Here is a 9,215-nt window from a genome sequence, read left to right on the forward strand (position 1 = left end):
ACCACATTATATTTCCTCCAGCAGGATGAGAAAATTCCAATCTCTACACATATTTACCAATACCAGATGGAGTCAGGTTTTTTGTTTCTTTGTCTATTTTGCCTTTCCAGTGGGGGTGTGGTAGTCTCTCCTTGCAGTTTTATTTGCATTTCTATAATGAAAGGCTAATGAAGCATAGAGCTAATTTTCATCTATTTATTTCTCAGTCTTATATATTCTTAGTTATAGTGCCCACTTTTAAAATTGGTATCTTACTCTTCTTACTAATAAGTTATGAGAATTCTTTGTACTATATTTCAGATAGCCATCCTTAGTCAGATAAATGTTTTTGAAATATTGTTTTGAAGTCATGGTTTCTATTATTTGGAAGGGCAAAAATAATTAATTTTGATGAAGTCTAATTTATAGACTTTCATATAGCTTGTGTTTTTTGTATGACATTTAATAAACTTATCCCAATCCAAAAATAATTATGATTTTCTCCTATGATTTCTTCTAAATGTTTTTATCATTTTAGCTCTTAAAATTAGTCTATGATCCATCTCCTGATAATCTATATACTTGTTTTGAGGTAAGGACTAAGGTTTACAAGTGGTGGGCTGGGTAAATGATCCTTTTCCCATTGAATTGCGTTGTTTTTGTTTTTGTTTTTGTTTTTGTTTTTTCCTTCCTCCACACAGAAGAACTTTTATTTGGGCTGTCAAACCACACTGAGCTGCCCCATCACAGGCTGAACCAGTTGAGGATGCCACCACACTGGGGGTCGCTGCCTTGTCTCTGCTGCTCATCCACCATGAACGTGCTCTAGGCTTCATCGACAAAGCTGCCGTCAAGCCACGGGTCTTTCTCAGGAAACAGGTCTGGGAATGTGAAGGTCTGTTCATGGGCCAGCTGCACATAGGCAACTTTGTAATCTGGCTTCTTTATTCCAACATTTCTGTGCTCCCTTTTCCTGTGAGAGCCATGCTGTACACGCATCCACACAACAGCCACAGGCACATTGTAAATTCGTTGGAGATAATTCCTGAAGTTCACCCTGGTCATCTCCAGGGGAATCCAGAACTGCACAGTGTCCTCAGACCTGGGCCATGGCAGGTCGCACCAGCTGGATCAAGAAGTTGATTCAGAATATCCGCAGCTGTGGGCCACCCAGCTGGTACAGATGGTACAGCACGTTCCACGCCATGGCAGTGAATTCGCTTCTGGAGCCTGCGTGAGACCTTTGTTGAACTGTATGTGTCTCTTGTTGAACTCTTTACTATGTTTCATTGATCATATTGTCTACCTTTATGCTAACAACAGAATCTCGATTCTTGTGGCTCAATAATTAGTTTTTAAATGAGGGAATGTGGGGCTTTCCACTTTGTTCCTATTTATCAAATTGTTTTCAGTACTCTAAGTCTCCGCTTTTAAATATAAAGGCTAGAATCAGCTTGTCAATTTCTATAAAAACATCAAATAAGATTTCTATTGATATTTTATTGAACCTATAGATCAATTGGGGAAAATTCCCATCTTAAAAGTATGTAGTGACTCTTCCACACCTTGATTAAGATGATTTTATCTTTTTGTTTATTCATCTTTTATTTAATTCTCTCATCAATTTTTGTAACTGTACAAATATTCCATATCTATTGTCAATTTATGCCTATGTATGTTATGTTTTAATGTTATTTTGAAGGAATTTAAAAATATCAACTTTTCTCATTTCTAGGATCTATAAGTACTGTCAATTTATAATATTAACTTTATATACCTCAAGCATGCTCTATTCTTTTAATAGTTCTAGAAGCTTTTTTGTAGATTGCATAGAATTTTCCATACAATAATTAAGTTGCCTGAAAATAAAAACAGTTAACTTCTTTCTTTCCCTATCAGAGGAAATAAGAGTATGGAGAAACACTAAGGGAAGGTAAAGGGTAAGGGGTAGAACACCACTTAAGTGACATTATAAATTTACACAATAGTTGCAGAGAAATAATCAGCATACATGTGGATTTTATTGTTGGAGATTTTATTTCAACAATAGTTTTGTTTTAAGTTTTGTAAGAAATTTTTCTTGAAGTCAGTGAAAGGCATGGTATAAACCAGATTTATAGTATTTTTGATCCAAAAGACAAGTGTTTTCCTCAGCATCCAGTAACATGGTCCTAAGACAATTGCTTGTGTTGAACAACCCAAAACTGATGATTTCCCAATGTGGGATGTAGTTAAGATACTTTTGCAAGAAGGAAAGTTAAACAGCTTTAAATGGCAATTAAACAAGTAATTTTAATTTGAAAAGGCAATGATAAGTGATTGAAGGTAATGTAAGACAATAACATATGAATGGTCAAAACATCAATAAGAAAATATTAATAATCATTTTCTGATATTCAGTAAACTTGTAAACTTCTTGATTCCTACTCTTCATCTCCTCTTTGGCACTCCCTTCTCTCTCATTTGCATCCTCTTCTCCCTGTCTCTCTCCTCTGTCTTTTTCTTGGTGCATGTGTGTTTGCCCTTTTGCCCTCTCTCTTTCATCTGGGCCTCATCTTCCTCAGCATTTGTCTGTCTCTCCTCCTTTTACTTTTTAATCTCTATTTTTCACCCCACCCTCCCCAAATTATGGATTTTAAGTCCATACTTTTAATACTTTTAAATAAAGTATTTACAGAAGAAAATTGTATGATATATTTAAAATGCAGTTCGAATTTACCTTTTGATAGAGTTTCCTCTTAGAGAAGACAAAATTAAATTAATCTTCTTAGCTTAGTGCATGGAACACAAACAGTGGTCTTTAATATTGGGTGAAATGAAAAAAAAAACATTATTTTTAAGTCTAATTTCTCTTAAGTTAAATGTGTTTCTGCTGTTTACAATTTTATATACAAATGTTTTTATCATTTCAATTAGAAGTATTAAATTAAAAAAATTGTTGTAAGGATTATATCTACCTGCAAAAATGTTTATAAAAATAAATGATTTGATTCTTTAGAAAGGTCATTGAGTCCTGTTTTATGCCATAAAGTAGAAATCAGATCTGTTTCTAAACCCATATCTTTGTTTACATAAATCTGTGACATTAAGCAAGATTTTCTTATCTCATATGTGCTTTGGAAATAGCTAATAATGTAGGTTCTGAAACAGATAACTGAAGTTTGAAACTAACACCAATACCCACTAGCTGTATCATGTAAGGAACAAGGCCTTTGTCTGCTAAGGTTTGCTGAAAAAATCACTGATACAAGGCAGATTAATTAATAGGCAGAAAATAATACAAATTCATTTAGAGTGCATACATGGAACCCTCAGAATGGTGATTCAAAGATATTTGAAATTTTTCCATTTTTATGCATAGGTTCAACAAAGTATGGGCAACTATGAGAATCTGAACAAAAAATGTATGATATTTTGAAACACATTGAGTGAGGAGACCCACCAAAGCCAGTCTATCTAGATCATTGTTTTTCAGCTTTTTTTTAAATCTCACACTACACTTGAACCTATAGTTGAACTTCCACAGCACTCTCAATTTATGTTGATTAAAAAAAATAGACTTACTGTGTTTTGAACTTCTTTATAAAATAATCTAAGTAATGATCTTTAAAATTTTCACAGCACACACACACACACACACACACAAATTCACAGAACATCTAAGATCCTCTCATGCTACCCTGGTTGACAATTGCTGGTCTACACTCTCCTTAGCCTCTCTGGGCATGTGTATTCTTTTCTTATCAGCACAAGTCATGGATCTTCCTGGTATAGGAGTCTTATGACCCATAGTCAAACAAGATAGGTTAGACGATTTCTTTATGGTCAATTTTTACATAGAATAATATTAGGTTTTATAGATAACTTATGGGAAAAGTGGTTCTGGATCTTAGGACTTGCCTTGGGGAACAGAGATTCCAGTTTCTAGGGCCAGCCAGAGGGGAGAATGGGAGTAAGAGGCAGGAGGAAGGACAAGGAATAATCATAAAAAATTTTCTCTTCTGAGGAATTTGGGGAGGGAATCTCTTTATTGGTGCTGATCAGTAAGCATGAGAAAGATATTTAAAAACTGTATGTCCCAGTTTCCTCAATTTATAAAGGAGGTGATTGTGAGGGTTTGATATGTCAGTGTGTGAGGTATTTAGAACATTGCCTGGAACATGGGATGCACTTTTAATTAACCATTATCATTTCCTTATATGTAAAATGGAACCAATATAATTGTAACAAGAAACTTTAGGAAAAACAAAGACCATATAACCCTCTTAGTAGATGAAGAGAAAGGATTTGACAACATTCAGCATCCTTTTCTGACAAGAACATTTGAGAAACTTGGAATAGAAAGGATATTTCCTAAACTCATAGAGGCCATCTACAAAAAGCCCACAGACAATATCGTACTGAATGGAGTAAAACTCAAAGCATTTCCACTTAGAACTGGAACCAAACAAAGATGTTCACTATTACCTCTACTATTCAACATAGTGCTGGAAGTTCTAGCCAATTAGGCGGGAGAAGGATATCAAGAGTATTCAAATGGGGACAGAAGAGGTCAAACTCTTGCTTTTTTGTGAATGATATGATCTTATCCTTGGAAAATCCCAGGGACTCAATGACAAGGCTCCTGGAAATGATTAAGAAATACAATAAAGTCTCAGGGTATAAAATCAATGTCCACAAATCAATAGCCTTCATATCTGCCAATTACATTCAAGCTAAGAATCAAACCAAAGACACAATACCCTTCATAGTAGTTTCACAGAAAATGAAATACCTGGGAATATATCTAACAAAGGATGTGAAGGATCTCTATGAGAGAACTAGGAAACCTGGAGAAAAGAAATAGCAAAAGATGTTAACAAATGGAAGAACATACTATGCTCATGGCTGGAAAGTATCCACATTGTTAAAATGTTCATACTACCCAAAGTGATCTGCAGATTTGATGCAATCCCCATCAAAGCACCAACATCATACTTCAAAGAACTTAAAAAACTAGTACTGTATTTCATATAGAACAGAAAAAAACCTGAATAGTCAATGTAATTTAAACAAATTGAAATAAATCTGGAGGCATCACTTTACCAGACTTCAAATTCTACTACAAGCCTACAGTGGTAAAATAACACGGTAATGGCACAAAAATAGAGATATATATCTATGGAATAGAATAGAAAACCTAGCCATGTATCACCATCTGTTACTTGGTAAACCAAATAAAAGCATACATTGAAGAAAAGAATCTTTATTTAATAAATGGTTCTAGAAGCACTGATTAGCCACATGCAGAAGTCTGAAACTGGATCTGCACCTCTCACCACTGGCAAAAATTGACTCTTGCTAGATAAAATATTTAAATTTAAGACAGAAAACAATAAAAATCCTAGAAGAAAGTATAGGGAAAACTCTTGACCTTATCTGACTGAGAAAGAAAATATGAAGATGACACCTCTGGTAATTGCAGTAACACCAAAAATAAATAAATGGGTTATGATAACGCTAAAATGCTTGTGCACAGCCAAGAGTGCAACCATTAAAGCAAACAGACAACCTTCAAAATGGGAAAAGTTTGTGAATCGTATGAATATGACAAAAGGCTAATAACTGCAATCTACAGAGAACTCAAATTAATCAACAAGAATAGAGCAAACAATCCCATTTATAAGGGAGAAGACTTGAACTTTTCTGATGAAGAAAGATGAATGGCAAACACTTGAAAAAAATGCTCATCATCTCTAATCTTCAGAGAAATGCAAATTAAAATGTAGCATCCCATATAGTTTATGGCTAGGAGGAGTGAGAGTTATAAGAAATACCTGTATGGCTCAATAATGGAATACCTTGGTGGAAAGGGCATGGAGAGAGATTTAGCTCTGCTAACAAGCATGAGAGCTTGCGAGATGAGAGCAGTGGTGAATTGGCAGTCCCTACATAGACCTGTGGTATTGAGAAGCATGAGATTAGCCTTATATTAGGCTGGAGAAGAAGGCAGTCAAAAAGCGTGCACTTTCTATCACAGACGCACTTACTCTGACTCTGTCTCCTCTTATACCTGCAGAACTCCAGTACAATGTCTCTCTGCTGAAGATTACCAAGCTCTGCTAAAGAATAAGATCTATCTATGCTAAGGAGACTGCTTTACTCTCTCTAAGACACACACTCTCTCTCTCCAGCTAAGGTAGATAGCTCTCGGGCACCTAAGAGAAACTGTTCCTAAGCAAGGTAGCTTAGCAGTCCTGTCTGGAATCTACCTAAGCCGGCCCGAGACCTGACCAATCCTGGGTCCTGACATTAAAACTACCCTGAGATATCACTTAACCCCAGTGACAACAGCCCACATAACAAAATCCCAAAGCTGCAAGTGTAAGTGTGGATGTGGAGAGAGTGGAGCACTTTTACATTGCTGGTAGGATTACAAATTAATACAGCTTCTATGAAAAAAAATATGGAGAATTCTCAAAGAGCTAAAAGTAGTCCTTCCATTTGATCCCACAATCTTATTACTAAGTGTGTACTCAGAAGAAAAAAAGAATCATTTTATCACAAGGACATTTCTACTAGGATGTTTAGCACAGCTCAATTCACAATCATCAAGATATGGAATCAACCCAAGTGCCAATCAAACAATGTATGGATTAATAAACTGTGTGTAAGTATACCATGAAATACTTTTGAATCATAAAGACAAACAGAGACTTTATTTACATCTTTTGTATTTACCTGGATGGAGTTGAAGCACATTCTTCTTAGTAAACTGTCACAAAAATGGAATTGCAAGTATCCAATATTCTCAATACTAATATGAAACCAATAGAAAAAACAGCTACACACCTACAGGAGAGAAAATCACAAGTGTATTCAAGTGGAAGAGAGGAGGGAGGAAGAAAAACGCAAAGGGAAAGAGGGAGGGGGATTTGTAAACTAATGTGCATGAGGTAAGGGTGCACAGCATACTCCCTGGATGAAAGGCTCAACTACAACTTGAACTTTACCTTAGAAATATAAACAATTTAGCCTAATCATCTGCACTCTCATATTAATCTGAAATTTTTTTAAAAAGGAAAGAATCTCAGTTATATGCATTTATGGGGTATATTATGATGTTTTGATTTATTTATACAATGTCCCAGGATTAAATATAGCTGATTAACAAACTCACCTAATTGTTGATCATTTTATAGTATGACATTTAAAATTTAATCTATCAGTAATTCAAAATATATAACACTTTATTACCTAACCATACTCACCTTCCTGTGCAGTAGATGTCAAAACATATTTCTTCTGCCTGTTACTTTGAAGTCTTTGATCAACAACTCCCCATCCCTCCTTCTTCACCATGCCAGCCTCTAATAACCATCATTTTACCCTCTACTTCTAGGACTTTAACTTTTTTAGATTCCACATATAAAAGTGAAATCATGCCATATTTTTCTCTCTGTGCCTGGCTTGTTTTACTTAATGTAATATTCTCCAGGTTCATCCATGCTGTTGCAAATGACAAGATTTCCTTCTATTTTATAGCTGAAGAGTATCCTGTTGTATATACGGAAGGAAATAAAACTAAATTAAAATTGTAATACTTAAGTCACAGTTGACTGCTGCAATTACAAGAAATGTTCAAACGTGACTTGTATTCATCTTTTGTTATGAGTATATATTGAATGTTACAATTTTAATATAATTTTCTCCTTTCTTAAAATTTGTATACATTTTTTGGCACCCTCTGTACCTATATACCACATTTTCTTTATCAATTCACCTGCTGGTGGACACTTAGGTTGCCTGGATGTTGGGAATAATGCTGCACTAAACATGGAAGTGCAGATACCTAGAAGTGGAATTTCTGGATCATATGATAAGTCTACTTTTTGGAGAAATGTCCATCTTCTACTAATTTACAGTTCCACAAACAGCATATCTGGGTTCACTTTTCTCTACCTCCTCACCAACACTTATCTTTCATAAGTGATATCGCTTTGATAAAAGCCATTCTAACAGGTGTGAGGTCATATCTCATTGTGGTTTAAATTTGCATTTCCCTGATGATTTGCAATGCTGAGCATTTTTCATGAACCTGTTGTCCATTTGTATGTCTTCTTTTGAGATATATTTTAACTGGATTAATCATTTACTTGCAACCATGTTGTTTGAGTTACTTATATATTGTGGGCATTAATTGATTATTAAATGTATGGTTGCAAATATTTTCTCATATTCTCTGGGTTCTTTCTTCACTTTTTTAATTGTTTGCTTTTGAGTTTGATGTAATACCATTTGTCTATTTTTTGCTTTTATTGCTTGTACTTTCAGAGTCATATCTAAAAAAATATTTTGCCCACACCAATGTTATAGAGCTTGATATCTATGTTTTCTCTAGATGTTTTACAAGAAAATCTTTTAAGCATAGAGTCTAAAATATACGCCAACATACTCTGTAAAGGTCAGGAAGTTATAAAGAAGTAATTCAAAGTAGTACAAATGATTTTGTAAAAATGAAATTTAAAATTTGTTTGCCTGCTATTCATTATTATAAGTATTATTAGGGCATGTAAAAGTTCATCTAATAAACACTTCAGAGTGAAAAAATACATTTTTAATACTATATAATCATAGACTAATATTTACCTAATTTCAAGATATTTTGAAAATTTTATTAGAAATTCCAAATCCATTTAATAGTAGTTGGTTCACAAAATACAGCAGTATTTGGAAGATGACATCGTATACAAATTTTCATTTATTCGACAAGAGACAATATTTCATTTTTTTTTTAATTCTTGGTTATGATACTCTAACAATTATCTTCAAATTTAAGGGCAATTATTTTGCTCTGCTGCACATTCATTCTATCCCTTAAAAAGAAAATAGGTTACAGTAAGTTTTATATTTCACAATAAAACATTATGCTTTGGAATTTGTGGTAACGGGTAACTAAAGGAAGGATTATCTTTGTGCTAGTTTTGAAGAATGAATTGATGAATGAATAAGTAGTATGATCATTACAGAGGTATGATATAAAAGGCTATATGAGAGGCAGGAGGATCACTTTGCTTCAGCCAAAGAAGTCAAGGTTTCAGTGAGCTCTCATTGTATCACTGAGCTCCTCTGAGTGACAGAGACCCTGTCTCAAAAAAGAAAAAGGCTATATATACATAAAGAAAACTGATAGAGATTATGAAACATTTTAATTCCCTTAATCCTGTCCCTAAGGTCTTCTATTTATTAGCATATTA

General features: G+C 34.2%; 1 pseudogene; it reads right to left on the reverse strand.

Annotated features, from left to right (window-relative positions):
* Positions 1–671: 671 nt before the first annotated feature.
* Positions 672–1,186, reverse strand: LOC100957986 (annotated as a pseudogene).
* Positions 1,187–9,215: the final 8,029 nt, after the last annotated feature.

The sequence above is a fragment of the Otolemur garnettii genome, unplaced genomic scaffold (assembly GCF_000181295.1).
Source record: "Otolemur garnettii isolate 467f Iridium unplaced genomic scaffold, OtoGar3 scaffold00001, whole genome shotgun sequence".
Taxonomy (NCBI): domain Eukaryota; kingdom Metazoa; phylum Chordata; class Mammalia; order Primates; family Galagidae; genus Otolemur; species Otolemur garnettii.